This window comes from Pyrus communis, chromosome 15 (assembly GCF_041283825.1).
Source record: "Pyrus communis isolate YQ-2024b chromosome 15, ASM4128382v1, whole genome shotgun sequence".
In the NCBI taxonomy this organism is placed as follows: Eukaryota; Viridiplantae; Streptophyta; class Magnoliopsida; order Rosales; family Rosaceae; genus Pyrus; species Pyrus communis.
The window spans coordinates 22799457-22814843 of record NC_142579.1 but is presented as its reverse complement, the minus strand read 5'-3'; the positions used below and the strand labels follow the sequence as shown (position 1 = coordinate 22814843).

Genomic DNA, 15387 nt, shown 5'->3' with positions numbered 1-15387 from the left:
GGCCATTAATTAACAAGAAAAACATATCTAGTTTCATACCATAGACTACTTATTCACTGTAATTTTAAAACATTCAGCTTTTATATAGATCAAATTGATATCACTATTAATGAAGGCTAAATTGATGTCACTACCTCTGGAGATGTTGTTGGTCCGCCCTTGGCTTGCAACCCTTCAGTTGTGCTATCATATCCTCATTTTCTTTTGGCGTATCTGATTTCACTAATTTATCATATCCTAGTTAGTAAGTTATCAAGACTCCAAATGTTAGGACTAGATAATCTACTAACAAAAGATAAAATTAACAAAAAACTACTTAAATTATAATTAAACTTCTAAACCAATATGCGATTGCAAGAATATGAAGATCTGCCAAAATTTAATAAAAACCCAACTCCAACACCATTCCTAGAAAACAATAAGACCAAAATCTAACTTAATATAGAAAAAAAAAGGTGAATAACATATTAGTTTTCCAAATTCAATATCCTTCAAAATGTGAGTTCTCGAAGTTGTGGCTATCACTTAAGCTGCCAAGTACGTTGATAAAGTGAGATTTGATGAAAATACTGAAAGCAGAACAACCCCAAAACTTGCAGAGTATAAAGCCTATACCGACAACATCTTGGTTTAAAAACACAAGCAAGAGAACTACCCTTGTCAAAAACCATGACCAACCTGCAAACAACACAATCACAACAATAAATTACTTTGGAAATAAAAACATTAGTGTGCTTAATACAAAAAATAGGCAAAAGAGGCATAAAGAAGATCTAAATTAGTCTACCATTTTCGCATGCAGATAAGGTTTTCAATAATTAAAATTTTACTCTGCACTAGATCTCATACAACCAAAATGAAACCAACTTTGGTATTACAAAGGTGGTTGTGCTCTTACTAAACAACCCAATTGATATATTCACATGAGGGAATGGCCTCCAGCCAATAGAAGAACAGAAAAGAAAAAAAACATTGGATGAATTTTGAGCAAGTCATATGGTCACTAGTTGGAAGAATTACTTAAAAGATCAGTGCAAAGTCATACTAATCAAACTATGACATAAGCTTTCAACTATTTTGTATCTAATTTAAAAGGAAGTAAAAGCCAATGCTTAAACAGAACTGAGCAGTTGAAAATATATATAGGAGAAATATATGCGTTTCTTCAATCCTTCTTTATATAGTTTTTTATGGTTTTCTTGGACTCCAAATAATAACACCAATAAACAGAAAAGACATTGCCACTAATAATTAGAAGAAAGAAAATCATCTATGATGGGGGTCATTCTGCTTGCCCAAGAGACCATTTTCAATCTTTTTTCAAATACAGAGCACTTAAAAGAATTATGGTTCAAATTTCAGAGCAATTCAAAGCCAAATCACACAACTTTCCTTTTCAATAAATGGTATCACCAACTCAAAATTTTGTACCTTCAATCACCATGTAAAACCAATAAGCCCAGAAAAAAATACCAACTTGCAAGTTCATAACAAACAAAAAATTGACATAGAAAGACCAAATAAAACAACTTATTAAAGCCTCCATATGTGCAAATAAATCATTTGAATAATCCCCAAAGATTACCCAGAATAAAATAGCCAGAGACAAATACATATAATCTCACAAGGAAACAAAATGTAGCAAGAAAAAAGAAGAAATTCTTACAAGTTTCTTTGCTAAAGTTAATGATTAATGTTCATTCCTTCAGTTTTTTTGTTTGTAAATTTGTGAATGTAGACCTGCAAGTTCCAAAAACAAATAGAAAAAGCCAGGGATATATATATATATATAATATATAAATCTAAAAATTAAAAACCAAATTTTACCCAATTAGAGTCCTTGAAAGATGGATGAAGAGGTCGAGGGCTGCTGGCGTGCTCAATTTGGAGGCAATTACCAACAAATCCAAAATCCTAAGTTAAAAAGAATGATAAAAATTGAATTCGTTAACCATTTGGCCACATAGTAGTCTCGTGGGCGTGGAGAAATTTAGCATAGATTTATGTAGTTGGTGGAAAGGGTTTCTATGGTTCTTGGGTTTTCGGTGGTGGCGCAAGAAACTGGTAGAAGGTTGAGATGCGACAGGGTGTGGATTTGGCTTGTTGGTTGAATTGGTCTCTAGGGTTTTTGGTTGTGGAGTGTGATAGACAGCGAATATATGAGAGAGGGTTTGAGCATTTGGCTTAGAAGATCCCGGTAATGTCGCGGTAGAGAGAGAAGAAGATTAAGAGACGCGTCGGTTGGCTTGGGTCACAGCGATGAGAAATGGGAGACGTCTGTAAAGTGAAAGTGAAAGAGAACGGTTTAGAATTTAGATGGGCTTTCTCAAATTTGTATAATACTTTACTATGTTTCTTTTTTCTTTTTTTATTTATTTACTGTTGGAAAAGTGATGAATTACTTTCGTCACCGAGAATACACATATGTGACCTTTTTGCAATTCCTCACATATCATACTTAGTTAGGACGCCATTGTTCCTCGCCATAGATTTTAGCAAGGACTTCAAAAAATTTGTGTCACCACTTTTTCATCTTAAAAGATATAAAATAATTTTAAGTGACGCTTATGATTTTTGTCACTCCATTCTAGAATATGTCATGTATTTATCGTCACCTAAGTGTTCTCAAATTTCATACCTAAAAAACTAGTCATGCGTGACGCTCTGAACAATTCGTCACATATAGGAAAAATATGTGACGAATTTGGGGCGACACATAAAATTTGGTCACCTATTCCATGTTTTCTTGTGGTGAGTACCCAATATCCTGACCTTGTTACATGGAACAATTAGGAAACTACACCAGTCTGTCTTAACTCCCTAGACACATAACCAAACATCATTATTTTGATAACGAAAGATTCACCATTCCACTTGCCAAACACCATTCTTCTCCTTCGTTGCCCAACCTTCAATCTCTAGAGAGCAACATTACCTCACTACGTCTCTTCTCCAGCAACCCCTCTTCTCCAATGACCCACCCTCACTCCAGTCTCTTCTCCGGCGACCCATCCCCATTCTATCTTCCCAACAACCCACCCTCGCTTAGTAAAACTGGGGTTTGGAAATTCACAAAATTACAAGTTGTGGAAAATCACAAGATTATAAGTTTAAAATTGTTTATTTAGAATTCCACACTCTAATGATAGAAAGAGAAGGAGATGCGTAAGGGGAAGTTGTGAAAGGGGTGGCTAGTGGCCAACTATGACGATGGTGGAGAAGAAAATCCGATGAAGGTTGGTAAAGGAGAAGAATGACATCTGGATATTAGAATAGAGAATGTTCGGAAACTGATTTTAGTGAAGTGTTTGTGAGTTCAAAATGGACACATGTGTCATTTGATATGATGGTCAATATGTTGGGTACTCCTCGATGAGTACCCAAGTATTGTTCTAACTAAACAACCAACTCCGACATTTCCTCATAATGCAACATTCTTCTCCCCTGATGAAGCACCTCTACTCATACTCACTTACTGGTCACAACTCGTGCTAGCTTCCTCTCCTTGGTGGCATGGTTGCATTGAGAAAAATAGGCTGGATTGGGGACAGGGTCGACGCAGGAGAGAAGCCAAAGGATGAGACTTGGATGTGGTTGATGGAGGATTTGTCATCGATTTGGTATAAATGGTTGGATTCGAAGTTTGAAAAAACTCTAATGACAAACATTTAACTGGTGGGAGCGGACAGTGGACGGTGTATGTGGCTAGTGGGAGAGGATGGTGGTTGGAGAAATTTTGGCGAGAAAGAAGAAAGACATTTGGTTAGAAGAATAACGTTGCTGGTTTTGAGTTTAGAAGATTAATTGTGAGTATAGAGAATTAAAATATAGACATGTGTTATTATTTAGTTAGGCCACGTCCTGACTAATCAGAATCCAGGAATTAACCATTTCAGGCTCACTAAGAGTCAAAACTCGAGAAATGTCAGGAAGATTAGATTTGTAGATTAAATATTCAAACTAAATGATGTGTCTTCAATAAACAATAAGCATATTAATCAATACTTAAGTAATAATTCAATCTTCAACTTCCACGTCATTTAGTTTGCAAAATTTAGTCTCTCTAACATGCAAAACTCACACCATTCATCCTCCATGAAAACTACTCAAACTCTTAGCCAACTGTTTTAGACTTTTTTGTAATTTTATTGGTCCATGGTTTCAAGCAGCCTTCCCAATTCCCATGTCACTTGTCATTCTCCACCAATTCCTATACACAAAACACACAGCGAAACCATTGTCAAACAATTCCACAATCCAAAACAAAAGGCAACTTGCTGCTCAACTCGTCAAGAGGGCTTACCTCTGTATCCAATGTCTAGCGTTTGAATCCTTCTTTTCCAATATGGATCCGCAACAAATCCAAACCAAGACAGAGCGACGAGGTGTTAAGTAAAAGCCCAGTTTGACTCTACCGCCCCAAAGCAGCCCATCAAGCCTAGCTGGAGACCACCCGATTCAAACCCGGTTCACTACTCTGTTGTCTACCAACAATCCACCATTCCAGTGTTGGACAAGTTTCGTTCTCTTGAGTCTCAATCTCCTGTTGTTATACTCACCGTATAGGGAGATCCCACGATGGAAGATGAGTTTATGGATACTGAGTACTAGAAGGAACTCAGTTCCATCGACAAACAGCATCACACAATGATTATTTATTTTTTTTTTATAATTTTTTTACTTTTTTGAAAAATTAGCCAAAAATCGTGTTTCAAATTCCAATTACTGAAATGATCCATTTTGTTTATCATCGGAAATATTAATCGTCTTTCACATTTTAATATTGATCTTGAGTAGTTGGGGTTTGATTTTTCGACCATTTTAGAACATCTCTAATATAGATATCAAAAAATACATGCCAAATGTTTATTTGATGGCTGAATTATTATTCAATCATTTTTTTGTAAGTTAATATATCCTTTGTTTTAGTGAGGTTATGAATTTAATTGGGGTCTGGTTTTGATTTGAATTGGATTAAATTGTTCAGACCGAACCTGGGTTCATAAGGGTGGTGAAAGAAAAGGGCAGTGAAGTTGATGGGTTGCATCTTCACTTGCATGAGAGCCATGCTAGAGTGGGACTGAAGATGATTCAAAAACAACCTTAGACCTATTCCAACTCTTAGGCTTTCTCCAACCCTGGGTTAAAAGCTAAATTTTAGCTTTTATTCCCCCCCCACCCCCCCCCCCCCCAAAAAAAAAAACCCAACCCAAGCTAAATGTGTGGGCTAAAACCTAAAAGCTAAAATAAAGCCAAATTCCGCCTAGATTTTAGCCCAGGATTTTGTGTGGGCCCTACCAATTTGACTGAAACTGAGCGATTGTGTGCCAAACGCCCCCCACCCACTCGCCAGGCGCACATGATGCACGAGCATTCACACGGACTGGGCCCCACCCACGTGGGCATGTCGGCCACATTCCTCAGCCGAGCCAACAACTCTTTTCATCCTACGGATGGCATCAACAAGCTGTTGGTTGATCCAATGGCTTAGATTCAAACTTTTTTTAATTTTTATATTTATTGAATCCAACGACTGAGATCGAATATAATCAAATCTATCTATAAAAAAAAAGATCTAACGGTCTAAATTTAAATTCAATGGCTAAAATAATTAACAAAAAAATTATTTAACTCAAAATTCACCAAAAAACTCTATAAATACCTATGTATTTGTTCAAACATCCACACAAAACTCACTTTTCTCCTACAATTCTTCCAATTGTTCTTTCTCCCATTTCCAATTTTTCCAAGATGGCAAAAGAGCATGTTAGAGGTCGTAATTGGACCTGTGAGGAAGATGTTGCTTTATGTTTGACATGAGTTTCTATTAGCAAAGATGGTGCTGTTGGCACAAACCAAAATAAAAAGGCTTTGTGGGGTAAAATTGTTGATAAGTTCCATGAAAACATTAATGCCGGGCAAAGGGAAGGTGGTGGTGTTTACGATCGGTGGAAGGTTATCAACAAAGCATACACTTTACGAAAGGGAAGCTTGGAGAGAGCCGTGGTTGACATGGCTAGTGTAAGGAGTGCCGCAGAAATTGTGATACCATTTTAGAGCATCTCCAATATAGATATCAAAAAATACATGCCAAATGTTTATTTGATGGCTGAATTATTATTCAATCATTTTTTTGTAAGTTAATATATCCTTTGTTTTAGTGAGGTTATGAATTTAATTGGGGTCTGGTTTTGATTTGAATTGGATTAAATTGTTCAGACCGAAACTGGGTTCATAAGGGTGGTGAGAGAAAAGGGTAGTGAAGTTGATGGGTTGCATCTTCACTTGCATGAGAGCCATGCTAGAGTGGGACTGAAGATGATTCAAAAACAACCTTAGACCTATTCCAACTCTTAGGCTTTCTCCAACCCTTGGCCTAAAACCTAAATTTTTTGGGCTAAAAATTTTAGGTTTTAGGCCAAGGGTTGGAGATGGTAGAGTAAAACTCAATTTTTAAGTTCTAAATTTACCTGAACTTGCTCCAACCCTTGGGGCAAATATGAGTTTTAACCCAAAATTCATTTCTGCTGTTAAAAAATTTAGACTTTAACTCAAGGGTTGGAGATGGTCTAAATGATAATATTTTTCATTCTTTAAAAAAAGGTTTAAATGTTAAAATGATCTTTGTGTTTTAGTCATTAGGTCAATTTAGTCCCTGTATTTTCAATTTTGGCTAATTTGGTCCTTGTGTTTATCTTTGTTAGCCAATTAAGGGCATTTCCATCTAATTTCTGTAAAAAAAATTATAAACTTATTATAAACTTATTTATAAAAAATTTATTTGATTTAAAATATTTAAAAATGAAATAAATTTAAAAATTAAAAGAAAATTATTCTGCTCCCAACTCCCTGACCTCCTCCCTAACATAGCCCATTTATTTTCTATGTCGCAACCTTAATCATTTTTCAGATTAGAAACTTTATCTCTTATATGTATTTCTCATTAATTTACATTTTTCTATAAAGAGAAAGGGTAATTATATCTCATATAATTTTTTTTATGAATTTTTTAAAAGAGATTGAATTAAATGTCCTTAATTGGCTAACAGTGACAAACACAATGACTAAATTAGCCAAATCGAAAACATAGAGATTAAATTGGCCATATGACTATAACACGTGGACCATTTTGACATTTAAGCCTTAAAAAAATCTCAATTATAAACAAAAACACGTATTCAATGACCTCCGACATATTAATTGTACATTATTTTTGTAATATCTCTAATATATGTGAGACTTTATTCTCCAACACGATCTTTTATGAGTGACACTAGACAGAGTCACACATACGGAAACCCATTTTCAACATTAGAAATTAGTCAATTCATTGTAACCAAACAAACAAAATTTTTTGGGAGTCCAATCATCATTCATTCGCTAAAGCCAACACAACTTTTAAAGACTCAATTATTTATTTAATACCCTTAAGTTGGAGCTAGTAAAACTTTTTAAAGAATCCAACTAACACTACAAGAAAAATGGCCTTTGGGCACAAATCAGGGACACACATAAGGTGCTTGTGTCTGTTTAAACACTAATAAGGTGGAACAATGCTCATTTTGTAATGGGCACCATGAATTGTGCGCAATGTTAAGAAAAGTGGACACAAACATATTATTGGGCACAGAGCCATAACTTTGGTGCCTCTAATGTCAGCAATGAAATTTTTTTATTAATTTGCAATGACACCATAAATGTTATTTGTCGTATAATTTAATATATTTACAGTAAAGGTAGATTTTTTGTGCCCTTTGTTTAAAATAATGTGCTCTCTCTCTCTCTCACTCTAACCTCTCGGATCTCTCTGCACTCTCACATCTCCTCCTCTACTATGTCAACAGCCTCGGACTCAACATTCTCTCTAATCCCCCAAATCGTCTCTGCACTCTGTGCTCTCCTTCTCCTCCTTGTCCTCCTCGTCCTCCTCAACCATCTTCCTTACTCTCATATACTTCCTCTTCCTCTTCACTTTCACGCAACACCGCCGCCGTCCACAGGTCACCAACGGCCGCCGAATTAAACTCCTAGAATCATTTTCTGTCCTCTTTCCAACCCCCAAGTTAGTTTCTACAAATTCGTAACCGAATTTCCTCAATTTCAGATCTAAGAAACGGTGACCATTGGTTTTCCGGCCAATTTTTGGCCAAGCCTGTCGAAATTGGACATCGACCTAAGAGATCAGTGAACAGCTTCTCGGTGTCCACAGAGTGCAAGCAAGGTGAACTTCGTCGGTTGGTTATGGCAGTTTTTTGGTGCGTACCATTTCGTTCCTGCCATATGGGTAACGTCATTCCTTTCTTGATTAGAATTATTGACTTCTATTGGTATTCATGAGTGATAGCTATTCTTTGTTTGAGATGGGTAATCTTGGTTGAGAAATTTGTTCTAATCAGCTGTAAAATATGGTCGAAAGTTTGTTGTCCTTGGAAGTCCATGACTTGGAATCGTCGGGGTTGTTCCCGGCAATGATATTTTGTCAAGCTTCCTTATTAGATCGAATAAATTATCTTGATGTTTTCTGTTGTATCTCGAATAAATTTGTCATTTGCTGTTGCATCTCATGGTCAGTGTGTGGGTTTCCTGTTATTAAGGAACTCTATTTCGGTTAATTTTAAGAATACTAAAAGTTCGGATATGTTTTTGGATGAAAGGTGGCCTTTCTTTTTTATATTGGAGGGGTGTTGCATGAAACATGGAGGGTGTGTAAATCCATCCGTCTCAGAGGTTTTGGGTTTCATATGTATAGTCAATTATCGTACGTTCAAAGTTTGTTATTGACCAAAAGAAAGAACTAAGTAATTGATTATTAATCAACTGATGATAAAGTAACCTATTTTGTGAAATGTTGGTAATTCTAGTTTTGTAGACTGTAAGTTATGGAGATATGTGACCTTTTCTGAATTAATTTGAGGGATATTACTAGCTTACACTGGTGTTGAAAATTAAATTGTTGGAAGATGATGGGAAGCCAAGGGTTATGGCTACTCTGAATAATAATAATAATAAAATCTAATCTTTGTAACTGGAAAACTTAATCTAATTATTTTTTCTGGGAATGTCATGGATAATTATATTCTAGTAACGAGGTACATGACTTCTCTGTGAAAGCTCATGTTTTGTGTTCAGTTCATCATGTTGTGCCTTGGAAAAGAACAGATCAAATAATGTAGAAAGTTTCATTTTGATTGCTTCGTTCAAATTGCTTTAAGAAATTTGGGTTTGAGCGGACATTTGTTTTTGGTAATTGTTATCCAGCTTTCTTGTTCAGATGCAATTGCGTTCTAGTCATGTGCAAAAGAAAAATGTACCTTACTAGCAAATGCTTTTCGAAATTAAAATGAACATCCAGTGTTGACTTGTTCTCTGCATTTTGCTTTGTGTGCAGAGAGCACGAAGTATATGGAATAGTGGCTCTCTTCTCTGAGGAGCAGCTGACACCGGATGAAATGGATAATGGCCTAGTTTGATGTAATTACCTACTAGTAGTACGGGACTGACTAATATAACTTTGAGTAGCAGAGATGGGAGTATTATAGAGTATTCTAGTGCCACTATTGCTGTAAGGTGGTTTGTTTTCCAGCTGCCTTTGCCTTGGGATTGACTTGGAAGGAGGCTGCTGCTACTGTCTTTCTTGCAGTTCAAAATTATGGTACTAGATCTCTTTAAGGGAATTAGATCTCTCATAGCTCAAAATGATATATATTTAACATGTATATCTACATAGTTCATGCCTGTTTTGGTTTAAAAGTAGAATTGGCTATATGATGTTCACCATATGACTGAATATCATGCAAAACCCTTTTTTGGATTGAGGTGTTGGTCGTTAGCCTTTTACTCTTTGAAATACTGTTTGCAAATTCTTTTTAAGAAAACGTACAATGCCAAATTACTCCACATGTATAAAAGTAATTTGTTTAAAGGATGGAATTGGTCTTTTAGTATTGTGTGTACTCATGCCTTTTAGTGATGGTTTGTACTTGTGATTAGGTTAATTGCGTGGAGTATCTGGGGACCAGGGCATGACAATAGATGCCAAATGGTATTGTATCTCATTTTGGAGTTTGGTGTTGTGAACCCTTTTGTACATACGAGTTTAAATTATATTTGCATATATGTTTATATGCAACGTGGCATGAGGTCATTGATTTTTTGGGTGCAGTAAATCTTAATTCTAAGAAGAGGAGATTTGACTCTGAAAGTGCAGGTATCGGATTGCTCCGCTCTCTCAATGTAAGTACATCTCTGCATATCTTTATTTCCTCAATTGTATTTGACTTTGTTATGTTGAGTTGCCAAATTAAAGATATTGCCTTAACTTTTCGATACTACATTAAATCTGGAACATGCGAAACATTAAATTTTGAGTGTTAATTATTGAACAGGGGCTGCATGTTAAATTTGTAAACATCCACTGTACTGGTTTGGGGCTTGATAGTTGTACCAAATCTCTTTTTCTTATTCCCATGTGCATGTCCATGTGTAGACCTTTTTGTAGCTTTCTAAGTTTGGGTTTTTCGTGATGTGTGCTTACGTGGTTTGGGATTACTTTCCTTTGCAGGCCTAGGTATTATATAAAGCTTTGCGCCTTCAGATTAAGGTAAATTTTGATTATATCTTATAGTTAATTCTGATGCCCATCGCAAGGTGTATAATTTTTTTCCATTACACTTACGTGTTCTATCAATTAAATCCAGACCAACTACTAATCTCCTAAGTTCTTTAAATTCGGGTTTGTTATATGTTGTAGGAAATGACATATTTTGAGATATTCTGCATCTTTCTTTCTTTAGTTCTTTACATTTGAAAGAGTGAGAATTATATTGTTGGGACTTTGGATTCTATTTTTATGTCCTAATTTGACATTTAAGCCTTAAAAAAATCTCAATTATAAACAAAAGAATGTATTCGATGACCTCCGACATATTAATTGTACATTATTTTTCTAATATCCCTAATGTATGTGAGGAGTACAATTATCAAAGATAAGACTAAAACTTAACAAGGCATACCTGAACTTATAGCTATTCAATCTATAGATACTTGAACAAGGTTAACTTTCATACCTCACAAGCTGCATAGATTTATCTGGCATCACCAATCTTCAGTTGTGAGAATACTTCGTTTCCTGCCGTGTCCGATTCATCCACCCCGGAAAAGGTCATATCATCTTGGTTAACTGTAGAGCTATGGGAAGGAAAACGCTGAACATTTGGCAATACGAATTCTGATGAAGCATTGATTGTGCTGTCCTCGTGGGGCTCTCTATGCTTTGCAGTTTGCTGGAGCTGTAACGCGTACTCCAAGTCCCACAGTACATCACCCATTGTAGGCCTATCAGAAGCATCATCTTGCAAGCATTTCTCTGCTATCTCGCTAAATTTTCTTAGCGAGCTAGGATCAATCTGACCATTGAGTGAAGAATCAACAATCTGTTCAAGCAATCCGTTCTTCTTGCAATTCATTCCCCATTCTGCTAAATTTATTTGCTCTCTTGGTAGATTCCTATCCAGAGCAGGTCTTGCACATAACACCTCAAGGAGAACAACGCCGAAGGAGTAAACATCTGATTTTTCTGTCAACTGTTGAGTCATTATGTACTCAGGATCTAGGTAACCAAAAGTGCCTTTGACATTTGTGCTGACATGGGTTTCATCAAGTGGACCAGATCTTGAAAGGCCAAAATCAGCAACTTTGACGACACATTTTGCATCCAACAAGATGTTGGTGGACTTAACATCGCGGTGAATGATGCCTCCGGCTGCACCTTTGTGGAGGTAATTAAGACCCCTTGCTGCACCAATGCATATTTCAAGTCTTTGCTTCCATGTCAAGCGAGGCAAATTTGATTCATATAAATGTTGTCTCAAGGTCCCTTTTTCCATGAACTCGTAGACCAATATCATCTCAGACCTTTCATCACAGTACCCAATTAAGGAGACAAGATGGCGATGCCGAATCCTGGACAAAACCATTATCTCTGTTTCAAACTCTGGAAGCCCTTGACCTGAACTATGTTCATGTCGCTTACCTCGCTTGACAGCTACAATTCTGCCATCTGATAGAGTTCCTCTATAGACGTTCCCAAATCCACCCTCGCCTATCAGAAATTTTGTGTCGAAGTTGTTCGTTGCTTGCTGAAGTTGAGTAAAAGATATCTTCAACCCAAGATTTAGATAAGTCATAGGGGAGCCAGTAATCGTTCCCTCGGTGAACCTGCTGTGGGTACTCCCTCCTCCAAATGCAGGCATTGGTGACCATTCCGAAGTTTCAACATGCTTTGCCTTTCTGTATTTCAAACCGAACAAGAACCCGACAACCAAAATGCAGATAAGGGACAGACCTCCAAGAACCGAACCAACCACAACAGCGACATTTATGCTCTTGGACTCTTTCATATTTGGAATTGGAATTGTTAGTGGGAGTTTCTTCTGCGTTATTTCCTCCATTATTTCCAACATTTCCAGTCCGTTTAGAAAGGAATTGTTAGTGGGAGTTTCTTTTGCGTTAGGACCTATGCTGATGCTAATGAGTTCAGACTCCTTAGACTCCACCACAAAATCATAGTAGTAAGGCAATAGGTTGCCATACATGGAATCGGATCTACCGACCTTCTTAGTGAAGTTTCCATTTGAATACAAGTTAAAAACAATGACGGCAACAGTTCCGCCAACAACGTCACAAAAGTGTGCCCGGACGAGATGTTTAGCATTCCTGCGCACATTAAACGACCAGGTTATGTTGAACAAAGTGGACGGGCTGCTACTACTATTGTCCATTACCTTGGCATTCTCGTAAACTAAATCTGGGGCAATAAAATCATTAGCAGCAGCAACAAAACCATCCTTTTCATACACCTGGTACTCAGGCCTCTTTGAGGTTGCGGCTTCCTTTGCAGAGTTTGAATTTGACAAATAAAGGTCATCAGGATCCCAGTTTCGCCATAGTGTGTCCTCATCTGGTCTGAGTTCTTGGCCCCCAACATTCACCCTGTAAATTGTATGTAGAACTAAAGGGGAACTACTTGTGTAATTCTTAGGGCTGAAATTTGCAGGGGCAAGGAAGACTTCAATGGCATTTACAAATGCAAAAGACGATCCACGAGGCGTAAAGTATATCCTAAATGAGCCAGGAACAATGCCCAGAAAGAACTCCTTTATCGCAGAATTGCTATTACTATTCTTAGCAGTGAAATTCTTCAACAGCATGAATCCGGGATTCGAAATATTAGGAAAAGCCGAAACATCAAAAAGAGCAGCGGAGAGATTACTTGAGGAAGAGGCGAAAGCCAAGAAATGCAAACGTACAAAATAAGTACCGTTTTCAGTGATGTCGAACTCATAGTAGGATTCTTGCCTGAAAATTCTTGCTGTAAGGTTAAGATTCGACTGGTTGCCGCCATGGATACCGTTGCTCGCCTTCGCGTGGAAGAAACGATCTGCAATGAAGACACGGCTATTGAGGGTGGCATTAGCATTTGACCCACAGTTGATGAAGTACTTATCAGGGGGCTCATAAGCCAACGAGGGAAAGTGAAGGGATGAGAGATGGAGGAGAAAAACAATCACAGAAAATAGAGGGAGAGGGGTTTTACGGATACGAAGATTTTCCATGAAAATTTGATGGAGTTGCTGAATTTTGCAAGTGTTTAGGCTATGGAGTTGTATCTGAGTGACCATGTAAATTATTGAAGTAGGAAGACTTGGAACAGAACAAGTGGTGGACTTTGAAGTTGAAATGCCAACCACTTGAAAAATCAAGGGAAAATAAGGGTAGATTCTTGGAAATACCCTTTATATTTGATAGGCTGTAGATAAACAGGAGACGATATTTTATTTGTTTCTTGTGAAGGACAACTACATAATTGACTGATGCATCTTCCACTAGCATCAAGTTTGGTGACTGCTTCTTACTGTCCTTTTGCATTTGGATGAGAACAAAGAACTTGACTACATTTACTACAATATTAGGACTCTACCTAGATATTTAATAAATTAGAAGAGAATACAAAAACAAAAAAATAAAAGTTGAAAACAAAATGGTTATTCAACGGGTTTGTAAAGAAAAATGCTCGTAAATGAAGTTACGCTAATGCCAAACCAACAGAACACACAACTTAATCCAGTATATAACTTTATTATCTCAAATTTGCAGAAGAAAAATTGATTGGGAAAATACTTGCTTGGGCACATCATCTTCCTCAATACAGAAGCTACTAGAAGAAGAAGACGCAAATGCTGAAATTGGGCAATTCCAACTTCACAAGGTAAATAAAGGAGAAAAAAAGGCATAACAGGGTAAGAAGGCTAAAGCTTTTAATCTTTGATGTAAACATACATTGGTTACAACGAATGTGCTACCATATGCAACCAATTCGAATTTTCATTTTTGCAGTTTAAATTAGTTTACAAAATACACTATCAAGTTCAGTAAAGCGACCTTTTGAAATCCCAACAATAGCCCTTTAGCCAGAAACTGATGAAAAAGAATTCCCCCTTTTTGCGAAGCTGTGCAAATTTCAAGTCAAGACCCCTAGTTTATTCTGGTAGGTGCCTAAATGCCAACTGAACTTTTCGAATAGCCAATTTTATATTCTTACATCCCAAATTATTTCTCACTCTTATTTTTTTAATATTTTTCCATCAAGTAATAGTGGTGAGTAGAAGATAATAAAAATTGAAAAGGCTATGGAAGAAGTAATTTGAAGTGTGTGAATATAGTCTCTTTAGCCAAATAAAAGAGATAGAGTAGGACGACATACCCTCATGAGTCCAATTGACATGTCGTTTCTTGCAAACAACAAACAAATTTGGGCCACTTCAACATGTGGGCCCATTTCAACGTAATTTCCTGGTGAGGTATGCCTCAACCTCAAGTAAAAAAAAAAAAAGATGTCAATCAAAATTCTCTCTTGGGTTCAATGTTCCGAGCTGGTAAGTCTGCTTGACTGTAGACACGAACAGGTTGAAATTCCCTATAGCATCTCCGGGCTCGAAAGGGATGGATAACCGTGGCTTGCCACCTGTTGTCCTCCTTTTTACTTTTTTATTTTTTTTAAAAAAAAAAACTCTAAATTAAAAATGTAATGCTCCATTTGCCACATATTTGTATTATTATATGTACCATCTCTCTACTAGAGATAGGGCTCACAAGCAAATGTGGGTCTCAAATCTATTAGAGCTTCTCCACCAGTTGGTGGAAGGTAAGAGCAAGGGCATGTACGTTGCCCTTACTAACCACTCTGAATAGTACTTGCCCTTGTGCACCTCCACCGGTTTAAAAAGGATAAGGGTAGTACATATATATATATATATATTTTTTTTTTTTTACGCTTTGAAAAAAAAAAAACAAGTGTTTAATTCTACTAAATTATTTTAAATATAAGAC

At 36.7% G+C, this 15387-nt stretch overlaps 1 long non-coding RNA gene and 1 pseudogene across 3 annotated transcripts; one reads left to right on the top strand and one right to left on the bottom strand.

The window, feature by feature from the left end:
• Window positions 1-3925: 3925 nt before the first annotated feature.
• On the bottom strand, window positions 3926-13771 carry LOC148690713 (putative receptor-like protein kinase At2g23200 pseudogene; annotated as a pseudogene). Of its 2 annotated transcripts, XR_015957276.1 has the most exons (3): window positions 11067-13771; window positions 4304-8273; window positions 3926-4210 (listed from the first exon to the last, which is right to left on the bottom strand). The product of XR_015957276.1 is annotated as a putative receptor-like protein kinase At2g23200 pseudogene, transcript variant X1 (transcript). The 2 variants fall into 2 exon arrangements; XR_015957277.1 differs by having other exon boundaries at window positions 3926-8273.
• LOC148690714 (uncharacterized) lies at window positions 8143-10727 on the top strand. Its single transcript, XR_015957290.1, has 5 exons — window positions 8143-8284; window positions 9389-9652; window positions 9991-10042; window positions 10163-10233; window positions 10562-10727. It is a non-coding gene; the product is annotated as an uncharacterized LOC148690714 (long non-coding RNA).
• Window positions 13772-15387: the final 1616 nt, after the last annotated feature.